Here is a 14,377-nt window from a genome sequence, read left to right on the forward strand (position 1 = left end):
TCTGCAGGTAAGTGTTGTCAACATTATTTTCCCGTTGTGATATGCATAAGTGCAACTCAGTAATCAAACAACTATTCAAATCAAGTACATAAAATACATTTCACACACAAGTCTATTCCTTTTAGAATTTTATAAGCAACAATCCAAGTGACTCATGAGTCAAACAGAAAATCACATCTCAAAATGTTAAGGGAAACAGTCACGGTTTTCACCGTTATCTCTATACACACACTCCATCAGCAGCCGTAACACTGAGCAGTCTTCTGTGTGTCTGAGATGCCACTGGAAGAAAATCTGTGAATCTCCGTCTTTATATGCCATTTGGTGGCATTTGCTGCGACTGTTGTGTAGTGTTGTTATTTGTATTTTCATGTACAATATAGCCCACTGAAGGTAGTGGAAATCCAAAGTAAGGGTTGTAATTTTTAATTTTCTCGGATCGTCCAAAAGTGACATCAATGGTGGCTATGAATTTGACAGAGATTCAAAGAAACACTGGAGATAACGTTGAAAATCGTGATTTTTTTCCCCCTCTTTAATTGAAATGGACCATGCCTCTGATTACTGCAGCAAATCTATGATATGGAAGAAGAGGTAAAAAAAAAATGCTTAAAAGTTGAAATCAGGTATTTTCATTTCAATGGCCACTTAAGCTTATGAAAGAACAACAGATATTTTCATGAAATGACCACCCAATATTATCATAAAACTAACAATTTCACTGTTTTCACTGTAAATGGGTGCTACACATTGGTGGTGGTTGAGGTGAGTTTCCCACATTCAATGTGAAGCGCTTTGGGTGTCTAGATAAACCCTATATAAATGTAATCCACTATTATTATTATTATTATTATTAAATGTATCATGTTCTTCTGATGCTTTGCACCTCAGTTGCTATGTTTTTCTTTGCCCAATGTAGAGACACAATGCTGTAGTGACACTCGAACACAAAATGAATTTTTTGTTCATGCAGCACGACAAAAGATTTAAAGTATATTTCTAAATAGCTGTGAGGCTTAGTTGACATAATTCCAGACTGCACCGGGAAGCATTATTTCATCATCCTGTCCCCATGGCAGTGACTCATTCGAAACAGGTGCCCTTGGTAATTGCCCCTCTCTGTCCAGACTCCATGGCCTCTCATTTATTGGGCCTCTTAATCATAGCCTTTCATCTCCCCCACCATCAGGTACACTGGAGGGGATAATCTGCTTGATACCTTGAACCCAGGGATTTGCCAAGGGAATATATAACAATCCTAATACAGTGATGTATCAAGCTGGCCGGCAAGTTGGCCAAGTGGCAATAGAGAACGTACTTAAATTGGAAGACCCTGTGTGGGCAAGCATTCACCCTGCCCACATATCCTCGAGCAAGAAAGTGAATGCTGGACAGCTCCAGCGGAGCTTTTCTGTTGCAGACTCCCTAGACCTCCCTAGAAGGAGGTAAGTGAAAGCGGAGATCAATAATTCAGCACAATGTTCTTGTATTGTTCTTCTCCATCAAAAAAAAACTTCAAAAATTTACTTCTAAATACGTAGACTGTTTCCATGCACTTTTTTCTTGCATGTACCGGCTACACATTGCTTAAAAAATGTGAAAATTGGAGAAGGATTGAAGGGTTTGGATTTGATTTAGCATATAATCTGCACATGAATATTCCAGCCACTCGAATGTCTCAAACCAAAATAAGCATCATATCAGATACTTACTACCATTATTACTAGGGCGTACTACGTACTAGATACTAGATACTAGGGGTGGCATGGTGGTGCAGTGGTTAACGTGGTCACCTCACAGCAAGAAGGTCCTGGGTTCGAGCCCCGGGGAAGTCCAACCTGGGGGGCCTTCCAACCTGGGGGGCCATCCCGGGTTGTCCGCTCTGTGGAGTTTGTATGTTCTCCCCGTGTCTGCATGGGTTTCCTCTGGGTGCTCTGGTTTCCTCCCACAGTCCAAAGATAGGTCAGGTGAATTGGCTGTACTAAATTGCCCCCCTAGGTGTGTGTGTGTGTGTGTGTGTGTGTGTGTGTGTGTGTGTGTGTGTGTGTGTGTGTGTGTCAGCCCAATGGCTGCTGGGATAGGCTCCAGCATCCCCACGACCCTGAGAGCAGGATAAGCGGTTTGGATAATGGATGGATGGGTGGATTATTACTAGGCCTACATGATGGAAAATCCTCAAAACCCATAATACGATGGCAATTTCACAAATGAGAATTAAAAATGGCTAACTACTCAAAGTGACTGAATAAACATTCATAATTTGGCAGCAAAATCATTGCTGATCGACGGCTATCACTGTTTGTAGCAGTACCAGACCGTTAAAATATAAAACTTTTTGCCTATCTAACACGAGACTAGGCTAGTTTGGTGTCACTAGCCAAGGGGAGGCACAACTAAGCTATCATTGCTAACAGTTTAGAGCAATGTAATGCACATTAGCTGTGTATAACATGCTCTGCTCATATCATGTTCATGTAACTTGGAACGCATATAGACATTTACAAACCTTGTCTTCCTGTCTCAGCATGAGAGGATTTTTGTGCCTCAGCTTCAACCCCTTTACCAGTAAAAAAAATCTGCGTATATCCATTTTTTCCCTCACACTGACTGACTGTGTAAGCTAGCGTTTGGCATAGTAACCCTGACAGAGACCTGTCAGCCAATAAGACAGGAGTATTTCCTCCTATTTCCCTGTAAACGCTCTCTGATTGGTCTTGCCTCCGTTCATTGAGGATCAACTACAACACTCTATCTTCAGTGAAGAAACCAAATTGCAACACCGTTCTCTTCTTTGAATAACATGCAGTTATGTAGTGACAAACCGCTCAAAGTGGAGAATTATTCAGGGCTCAAGAAAAAAATCATCGCCCAGGCCAGGCGACGCCTCTGCTCACTTATCCCCCCCGTCATGGGTTCCTCTGTGTTTTGAATGTTTAAGTTAAACATCTTGACAATTTCAGCAAGAACTGTCACTAGCGGTTAGGTTTATTTTGGGAATTTCAAAAGGCGTACTGCGGCGCCGGGGCTGAGGCTAAGTCACTTTCAATCAAATCAATTTAAAATATTATGTTTCAATTAATCAAATGGATGCAAGATAAACAAAAAAATAGCAAAAGATTTGCATTTTTCAAATTTGAAAGAAAATCAACTTCCATAACTGATTGAATTAAAAGTGAAGTGCCAAGAAAATAAAAGGAGAAAATCCTCACATTGTACTGAAGATATGCTCACTAGCCCTGTTCATTGCACAACAGGATAAGGGCAAAGAAGAGGTGCTGTGGTTACTGTGGCTCATTGTACAGTGTATCTGCAAGGCTTTTCACCCTTCCTCTGCCTGACTTTTATTCTGATGGTGAGTGGGAGATGGAGAAAGCATCAGTTTGGTCTTCAGAGTCTGCCTCGTTACATCTATGGCCAGTAGAGACAGGAGAACTAATAGGCCTCGGTAATATGGGCCCTGATATGAGCTACTTCATCCCTCATGTAGTTTGACACATCCCTAGTCCCTTCATTTCCTCTCGCCCATCTCCAGGCTCCATTCATTAGCATTGGACAGTCCAATTCATTAACTGGGGCTGCTCGTCTGAGGAACAGGCACTTTCACTCTATGATGTCACTTTGTTCCCCCTTCCTCTCTTCCTCTCCCTCTCTGTCATTTTCTCTCTTACACACCCAAACAAACACATTCACACACTCACTTGCTCTTTCCCCTACCCTCTTTCTTCATCTTCTCCCTCTCTCTTCCCCCCCTCCCCTTAATGCTACCTCAGCTCTCTCCCTCCCTCCTTCTCCTTCCTCCCACGCCTGTTTGTTCCTTCACTCAGTGACCAGTCAGTTATCCTTTTCTTCTCTTGACCAGCCTAATGAGTTATCACTGAGCTCCAAATAAAGGGTGTATGCGAATTCTGAGGGCATGTGGAGCACTCGCTCTCTCTCACACACACACACACACACACACACACACACACACACACACACACACACACACACACACACACACACACACACACACACACACACACACACAGTCTGCGATAATCTGTCATGTATCAGGCAGAGAGCCGTGATGCACGTGAGGGCTGTGTACCTGTGAATGCTATAATTCATTACCCTTTATCACTGCCAGCACATGCTGACTCTCTCTCTCTCTCTCTCTCTCTCTCTCTCTCTCTCTCTCTCTCTCTCTCTCTCTCTCTCTCTCTCTCTCTCTCTCTCTCTCTCTCTCTCTCTCTCTCTCTCTCTCCCATCTGTCTCTACCCCTCCTTTTCTTTCCTGTATCTTTCTTACTCTCTAGCTTGCCTCTGCTCATGTCTATCACCATGATGTTGTTTAAACTTTAATGTTTTTGGATTTTTTTTTGTCCCCAGGGTTGCACAGACAGATATACACATATGAATGTGTATATAATATGTTGTGTATGTAATAACATAGGACATGGCTCAAAATACACGAGCATAGCTTTTGGTTATATTGCTTAGCAGAGTATGCTTGTGAAGCCCCAGAATAACCGAGGCAAGGCCTTGGAACCAAATCCATAATCTAACTCCATTTCCCACTTATCTATTATTCATGTGCCTTAATATTTAATGGGGAGCCGGACATTTTTCCGCAATTAATTCTCAATACGATATAACCGATCTTTGCTGTTACAGATGTTGTGTCTTGTTGCCTTCATGTCTTCTGTAAAACATCTTAACAGGTGTTTTTCAGAAAACAATTTTCCACTTGTCAAAAAGTCAGTGCATGAAATTGTCACAATTATAAAACAAGTGTAAATCCTTTGCTCCTTCGCATTTTTCACAAGACTGGATACACAGGAGACAGTTTTAAGTGGAGCCATGCAGAAATACTGATTTATTTATTTATTTATTTTTACAACCTTCAGAAGAGGAAAATGACTTTACTCCATTGACTGACTCACAAACCTCCCACGAGGAGCAGCTGCAGCCCTCGTTTACCACTTTGGTCCTTCTCTCGCTCACTTTTGCTCTTTCTTTTCTGTCCTATGGTCATCCTAGGTCTCCTTTGCTCTCTACGTGGATTTATAAGCATTGAATTGGATAAACAGAGAATAATTAATTTTGATAGCTAACAAAGACATTGAAAAAGGTGGAATATTAGTATCTTAAAAACAGCAAGAATGGGCGTCCGGGTAGCATAGCGGTCTCTTTCATCATCTATCAACACGGGGATCATTGGTTCGAATCCCCATGTTACCTCCGGCTTGGTTGGGCATCCCTACAGACAAAATTGAACATGTCTGCATGTGGGAAGCCGGATGTGGGTATGTGTCCTGGTCGCTGCACTATTGCCTCCTCTGGTCTGTCAAGGCACCCGTTCAGGGGGGAGGGGGAACTGGGGGAATAGTGTGATCCTCCCACACACTACATCCCCCAAACGAAACTCCTCACTGTTATGTGAAAAGAAGCAACTGGCGACTCCACATGTATCGGAGGATGCATGTGGTAGTCTGCATCTCTCCACGGTTCGGCAGAGGGGCTAGGGCAGCGACCGGGACAGCTCGGAAAATAGGGTAATTGGCCAAGTACCAAGGGCAGAAAAAGGAGGGGGGGCAGTAATAATAAGAGTATTGATGCATGCTCAATAATCCAGGGAAGGAAATCCCAGAAAGCTGGGCACAATGTTTAGTGGGAGAAGCATTTCATCACTCATCTAAGTGACCTCTTCAGTATTATCTGACTTCAGGTATCCCCACCCTTATAAACAGTATGGTTGCATAACGACTGAAATTATCCTTGAGAGGAAGGAACAATGATTTGAATGGGGAGTCAAAAAGGCGATCTATGTGAAGACGAAATGACCATCCCTGAACAGGGAGGGCAAAGAGTACATCTGTCACCATCATACAATGTCAAGTCAGTCAAGCCAATTTCAGTTGTATAGCCCATTATCACAAATTACAAATTTGCCTCAGTGGGCTTTACAGCAATACAACATTCTGTCATAAGACCCTCACATCGGATAAGGAACAACTTAAAAAAAAATAAAACCTCTAACAGGGAGAAAAAATAGGAAGAATCTTCAGGGAGAGCAACAGAGAGGGGATCTCTCTCCCAAGACAGACAGATGTGCAATCGATGTTGTGTATACACAATTTACAGAATACAACATTGAAAGAGGATAAAAGAATTGTAATGGAAATATAAAATATATGAAGAATATGATGAGGAGGATGCAAAGCAGTGTCCAGATGCCACCAAAACACCCAGAACCTGAGCCACACAACCACCATCACTATTTAGATCTAACAGAAGGACAGACTACACCTGCACACAAGAGACTCACAAACCATTCACATACGTGGGGGAAGAGACAAGAAAAAAAAACATTAGTCCCACATCATAGTGAGAGAAGAATATAACATTTAAACAGGATGGATTTATAAAATATATTTAAAAAAAAGTGCTGAGAGGGATGCCAAGCAGTGTCCAGGTGGCATCCATTGTCACCATGAACACCTGGGAAGAGTACAGACTACACGTGCACACAGGGGAGACTCACGTCACACCATTCAAATACACAAAAGAAGAGAAAGGAGAAGACATCATTCAGCGAGAGAGAAAAGACGTGAGAGAAGAGAACAGTTTGCAATAGTCAATAATCTATACTCTATAATCTTGTCAGCAGAACAGTGCTTTGTAAATTAATTGAGACAGAAACTGGCCCGCCATGCAGTACAGGCTATGAAGTATTCAATTTAAAGGCAACTATTGTACATTGAGGCAAAAAGATGAGTTTTAAGTTTGGATTTAAAGGACTCAACAGACTCTGCTTGTCTGACGGCAGCAGGCAGGTTAATTCACAAGAATGAGGCTTGATAGCAAAAGGCCGTGCCACCAGCTGATTTCTTTGTAACTTTGGGTACACACAGGAGCCCTGTATTTTGAGAGTGGAGAGCTTGAGATGGACTGTATGGTTTAAGGAGATCAGACAGATATGATAAGGCAAGCCCCTTTAGAGATGTTATAAGTCAGCAGAAGCACCTTGAAGTCTGATCTAACATGGATAGGAAGCCAATGAAGGAAGGCAAGAATTGTTGCAATATGGTCATATTTTCTAGTTTTGGTTAGGATTATAGCTGCAGCACTTTGAACCATCTGAAGACTTTTAGTACTAGTATGTGGCAGACCTGAAAACAGAACATTACATTTATCAAGTCTGGATGAAACAAATGCATGTATTAGAGTCTCTGTGTCAGCCATAGACAGGAAAGACTGAATTTTAGATATGTAACGTAAGTGAAAAAGGCTGTCTTGTCTTTCATGTGCTTATTTAAGAAAAGGCTGGGATCAAACGTAACACCACAATTTTGCTGTCACACTTTGTGAAATCACAGAGTTGTCGATTGTGTTATTATTACTTGATCAAATTGGTGTCTGTGTCTAGCAGGGCCAATGACCAGCATATCAGTTTTATCGGAATTTAAAAGCAGGACATTTAGTGGCATCCAATTTTTCACAGCAGCCAAACAGTCCTCTAAATTAGTCATTTGAGTACAAACATCAGCCCTTATAGACACATACAGCTGAGTATCATCTGCATAGCAGTAGAAATTTATTTTATGATAGCATATATTTGTCCACGTCTGCATCTAAGTTTTGTCTTCGTTTGATGGCTGGGAGAGCTGGCACTGGATCGGCTGGGAGAGCGGGTGAGGCTAAGCTAACTGCTAGCCCATGCAGACCGGCAGTTCGATAACACTGAGGGTGGACTGGAGGCGGCCTCACCTGGCAATGACTGTGGTGTTTTCAATGTCATCATGAGGAGTGCGGGGACTGTGTCGAGGGTGTCTGGCTGGGAGAGCTGGTGCTGGATCGGCTGAGAGAGCTTGGTCTGCTTCGTCTGGTGGGCCCGGGGACCAGCCCCTGCCTGGAGCTGCGCCCAAGGAGGAAACACTGAGGGTGGTTTGACAGGATGCAGGAGCAGGGTGGGCTAACCTAACTGCTAGCCCATGCAGACTGGCGGTTCCGACAGTCATCCTGGCTGGCATTTTTTCCCTTGGACAGTGATTTTTTTTTTTTTTTTTAGTTTTTATATATGTGTTAGTTTGGATGTGTGTGTTCTTCTAGTTTTTGGATGTGTTTTTGTCTTTGTGTTGTACTGTTGTGGGCTGGAGGAAACAGCATTTTGTTTCATTTCATGTACACAAGTGCATGAAGTGAAATCACAAATAAAGTGTTCCTGATTCCCGATTTCTGATATAACTTGGCCAAGAGGTGAACTACAAAGAGAGAAAAGCAGAGGGCCAAAAACTGAGCCCTGGTGTATGCCATAACATCAGAGAATTTCAATGTAATATTATTATAGCAGACACAATTTGTTCTTCCAGATAAGTAGGACTTAGGCCAAGAAAGAGCTAAGCTAGAGACACCAAAATTACCATTTATTCTGTCTAATAGTATACAGTGATCAGTGGTGACAAAGGCTGCACTGAGGTCCAGCAGTAGAAGCACAGAGGTGGAATCAGAGTCCATAGCTAGTAGAAGATCATTCACCACTACACTCAGAGCAGTTTCAGTGGAGTGACAGGCCCTGAAAGCTGATTGAAAAGGTTCATATAGACAGTTTTGATCTGTATGGATTGAACGTTGTTGATACACAATTCTCTCTCTAGTACTTTAAAAAAGAATGGAATATTAGAGACTTAGTGAGCATATCACGGGGAGCATACTTCATTTGGCACAGTTCCAACTACTCCGGGTGCACTACAAAATGGAACTATCGGGGAAAAAATAGGGTGGCGGCATATGATTCTACATAAACGAAGGTTGGTGTACAGATGTCACAGTGCTGAGGAAATCATGCAGACCTCACTTGGACACCTTTTCACTAACTGTGAACCTTTCTATTTTTCATTTATTTTCATCATTTATTCTGGTCGGTCGATGTCTATAGCCCACCCTAGACCTGTTTTAAAGAGGCATTAAAACACCTGGCTGATCAAATTACCAACATGGAATGCAAATATCCAGACTCTCTACTCATTATCCTTATCCTTGGGGATTTTAACAGAGCAAACCTGAGCCACGAACTGCCAAAATACAGACAGCATGTTAAATGTCCCACCAGAGACAAAAACACTCTGGATCATTGCTACACAATGTTAAAGAATGCCTATCACTCTGTCCCCCATGCAGCCCTGGGCCTCTCCAATCACTGTGTGATTTATCTTATCCCAACCTACAGGCAGAAACTAAAATCTGCAAATCCTGTGTTTAAAACTGTAAGGAAATGGACCAATGAGTCAAAACTGGAGCTCCAGGCCTGCCTCGACTGCACTGACTGGAATGGTTTTGAGGCTGCACCTACAGACCTGGACAAATTTGCTGATACTGTGATATCTTACATCAGCTTTTGTGAGGACGTGTGTACCCACCAAAACCTTCTGTACCTTCAGCAACAATAAGCCTTAGTTCACAGCAAAACTCATGGAGTTTCGTCAGGCCAAAGAGGAAGCCTACAGGGGTGGAAATAGGATCTGGTATAACAAAGCCAGAAATACCCTCACAAACCTCACAAAGGAGATCAGAGTGGCAAAAGGTGCTACTCTTAAAAGTTGAAACACAGGTTTTCTGCCAATGACCCAGCATCAGTCTAGAGAGGTTGAAAGACATTACCAACTGCAGGAGACCATCCCCTCACACTGCAGGGAACCATCAATTTGCTGACTACCTAAATGGGTTTTACTGCAAGTTTAAAAAGCAAACTTTCCCACCCCTCACCCTCTCTGGCCCCAATACACAACCAACTGCACTCCTTGCCAGCCACTCTCCCCTCCCCACAGAACCCCACCCACACTCAGGATCTGTGTTGAGGACGTGCGTCAGCTCTTCCAGATACAGAAGACCAGGAAGACACCGGGCCCGGATGGCATGTCACCCTCCTGTCTTAAAGTCTGTGCTGACCAGCTGGCCCCTATTTTCACACTGATCTTCAACAGATCACTAGAGCTGTATGAAGTCCCCTCCTGCTTCAAGAGCTCCACTATCATCACGGTCCCCAAGACACCCTGTATCAGAAATAAGAAACACTTTATTTGTCATTTCATTTCATTTCATCTCATGTACTTGTACATGAAATGAAACGAAATATAATTTCCCCCAGCCCACAGCAGTGCAACACAAAGACAAAAACACATATCCAAAAAACTACAATAACTAAATGACTACAAGGACACACATATCCAAACTAACACATATATCCAAACTAAAAAAAAAAAACTAAAAAAAAAAATCACTGTCCAAGGGAACGAACGCTAACCAGGATGACCGTCGGAACTGCTGATCTGCATTGGCTTGCAGTTAGCTTAGCCAGCCCGCTTCCGCGTCCTGTTAGACTGCCGTCGTCATCACAGAATTAAATGACTACAGGCCCATTGCCCTAATGACTGTGGTCATGAAATCCTACAAGAGACTGGTGTTGGCCCACCTGAAGGAAATCACAGGCCCCCTGCTCAACCCCCTGCAGTTTGCCTACCGAGCAAACAGGTCAGTGGAGGATGCAGTCAATATGGGATTGCACTAAATCTTCCAACACCGTGACTCCCCAGTGACATACACAAGGGTCCTGTTTGTGGACTTCAGCTCAGTATTCAACACCATCATCCCAGATATCCTCCACTTTAAACTCACCCGGCTCACTGTACCAGCCCCCCATCTGCCAGTGGATCAAAAACTTCCTGACAAGGCCTCTCTGATGGCTGAGTGGAATAAACCACTGTTCTTGCAATCCGCCCATTGTGTGGCTGGGAGGTTCGTATCCCAGACTCGCCGTAACCGGTCACGGCCAGAGCGTCCACGGGGTAAGGCATTCATTAGGCCACCCTTACCCGAGGGATAGTGGGTGTAGATAGGTGTAGTGTTCGGGGACTTGTCGTTCTCCAGCGACCCCCCAGGCCCATCTGGGCACCTGCAGCCAAGTAACTGAAAGCATTCTCCCTACATCTCCTTCGCGGCCTGAAGGTAATGCAATCCATGCGAGGCTTCAGCGTGTAAAATAGGTCCCCCTAAAATAAGTGCTCAAATGGCTACAACTCATACAGATATCTGCTGCTAGAGTTCGGACAGAGACTACAAAGGCTGTCCACAGACTCCAGTTCCCAGATCTCTTCAGTGGCTTCCGGTGCATCGCAGAATCATTTTTTAAGTGCTGCTCTTTGTTGATACATAAATCTCTTAATGAATCTCAGCCAAAATATATCATTGACATGTTTTTAGAATATGAAACTACCTGACCTCACAGGTCATCTGGTGAGGCAGCATTCAGTCATTATGCAGCTCACAACTGGAACAAACTACATGAAGAAATCCGATTTTTTTCCAAGCATGACTACATGTAAATCCAGGTTAATTTCATGTTCCCCACTGCATTTCAGTGAATAACACCGAAGTTCTGTGTTATTATTATATTTTAATTATTTTTCCTACTTCCTCCATTTTTATGCTGATGCCTTTATTTATTTCTCATAATTCTTTATCGTATTTTAATGTTCTTCTTGTTGTTTATTTTGATCTCATTCAGAATGTCTTTTTAGACCTTTATGTAAAAGCACGTAGAATTGCCTGTGTGTATGAAATGTGCCATATAAATGAACTCGCCTTGCCTTCTTCTGCCTCACTGGTCATTAACAGAGACCTGTCAGTTTGCAGACCGTGGGCCCGTTTGGTCAGAGCCACTGGGCCTTGAGAGAAATTGTGTGTAAACAAAATTTATGCTTTAAGTACATTTCCAAGTATATTTTCTATACTTTATGAATACAAGCATATTTTCCAACTACTAGCTCTGTACCCTAGAGACATGAATAAGTAGGAGAGAAAAAATAGGAAATAGAAATGGGGGAAAGTTACACATAGATGTTGATGCCTGACAAATGACAGGGAATCAGGGAACACATAAGACCTGCTGGGATGTACAGAGCCAAGACAAGTAGCATTCGAGATTATTCACAGTGTAAAACTAGTGATACCTAAGGGGGACTAAACAAAATGACAAATTGGGTGACAGCAGTCATAGACACAAGCCTCAATGCTCTCTTCAGGCTTTCACCTCATGCGTGAAACATGGTAAGAAAGTGATGAAACTGAATGAAATATACCACTGTGAAACCTGAAATATTGGTATTAAAGACCTGTCCACCGATTTAGTCCCCAGCACTGCAGTGCTCTGAGAGTCTGAGAGGCAAATAAGATCTTCCATCTGCTGTGGGCAGTCCCTCCATAAACCTATAAACCATGACCCCCACAGTGCACCCTGGCTGACACAGCGAGGGCTGTGGCTTCATCTCAATGGATGAGTGTGTCGCACCTCCCTTTATCAGTCCTGCTGGCACATCACAGGACCAGGGAATGGAGCAAAGGTGGATAAGACACGCTGTCTGACAGACAGGCAGTGATAGCAGCCACCACGAATAGTAACATGTGGCACTACTGCACTTCCCCCATCTGAGGTGCAATAGTGCTCGATGTTGCAGAACAGCCTCCTGTCTCCTCTTTGGGCCATAGGTGAGTGGAATATAGTTTGACTACTGGAAATGAGAGTTCTAAGCAGATGTGATCACAGTGGATGAAACTGAATGGTACCACAGTGGGCGGCTCCATGGTGGAATAAAAGTTTCAGGATTTTGTGATGAAGAATCATCATAACACCTGTGTAGCATATCTGCCTCGCATTTATTTATTCACTTATCTATTCACAACTGGAAGGATTTTAATAGTGTGTGCAGTGTTCTTGCGTCTCTAAAATTCATATGCACAAACTGAAATAGGTTAACGATTGCTGAAAAACTATGCGCTTTGTCTGTGCATTCAGAACGCAAACCTGTGGGGGAGTGTAGCAGACGATGGCTATGGCGTACAGTAGTAGCAATCCCCAGCTTAGCAATGGTATCACTTCAGGAGAACAATATGCAGCTGTTTCATCATTGCAAATGCATTTGATGACAACATGACATTCAGTTTCTCTTCATGAGATAAAATAATTAGAACACAGGGCATTAAAAACATATACTGTATGTGAGCCAAATGAAAATTAAATCATTGGAGCCCTTTGTCTTGATTAAGTGACCTTTGAACCAAAGCTGTGCAAAGTGAAATTGGCCATTTGCATATTTACCCAAACACCTATCGGTCATATCCGAGTGGGACTGCTATTTTCCTGAGGCTGCTCAGCTCTCTTTTCTCATGTCATGACAATGTTTCACGAGTCTTGTCTGTACGCCAAAGTCGACATCATTTTCAAGCAATCTTCATGGCTTATACAACCAGATGGGGTGTAATTAGACTGAATGGAGGATATTATTGGTTTATGTAGCATGATGAAGAGGAAGGTTTTAACCAGCCAAAAGAGTGACGTCATATCCCAGTCTCCGCCAGCAAAGGTCAGATTAACATCGGTATAATCCATACAAAGCGAACAACCTATTATATTAATGAATAATCCCCAACTAATAACCTAGCCGAGCAGCTCGGAACAGTCCTTAGTTATCAATTATAAATAGTAAGTAATGCAATACAACTTTTTTACCATGCCCATTATTCTCATTAAAGTTTTACGGTGCACAAGTCCTAACAAGCATACTTGCCCAATGGCTGTGGGGTAAGACTAACAGCTGTAGGTTTACAGTTTTATCTAGTTTTATCTAAATCCTGAACAAGCTCTTATTGGGTATGGTAGGAGAAAATAACCACATTTTCAGTGAAATCTATCTCTCTCTCTCCCTGTCTCTCTCTCTCTGAATTTGTTTTTCATTTCAATTGGAAAAACAAAACAAAATATTGAAATATGTTTCTTTGAAAACAAGAAATAAAATAAAATGTGTTCAGTTTAGCAAAGAAAGAAAGTTGAATCAGTTCATCTGGACACAATTATTGAGAGAAACGTTTCATCACTCATCTAAGTGACTTCTTTAGTCTCAATTGACTGCAGGTATCCCCACCCTTATAAACAATACAGTGGCATAACAACCAAAAACAACAATCAGTTTCATATACAAATTGCCATGACCATTAACTAGAGTTTCACTGGCCATGTGTACTATTCACAGAGGATTGGGGAATGTTTGCAATCACAGCATTGTAAGACGGCAACAGATGTACTCTTACCCCCCCCCCCCCGTTCAGGGATGGTCGTTCCCTCTTCACATAGATGGCCTCTTTGACTCCCTGTTCAAACCAGTGTTCCTCCTTATCAACGATGTGCACATCCTCTTCCTTTAAAGAGTGAACACTGGCCTGTAGATGGGTGTAGACTGTGGAGTCCCGGCCTGACGTGTTAGCTCTTCTGTGTTGTGTCATCCTCTTGGCCAGCATCTGTTTAGTTTCCCCGATGTACAAGTCATGGCAATCCTCCTGGCACTTAA

The sequence above is a fragment of the Lampris incognitus genome, chromosome 1 (assembly GCF_029633865.1).
Source record: "Lampris incognitus isolate fLamInc1 chromosome 1, fLamInc1.hap2, whole genome shotgun sequence".
NCBI lineage: Eukaryota > Metazoa > Chordata > Actinopteri > Lampriformes > Lampridae > Lampris > Lampris incognitus.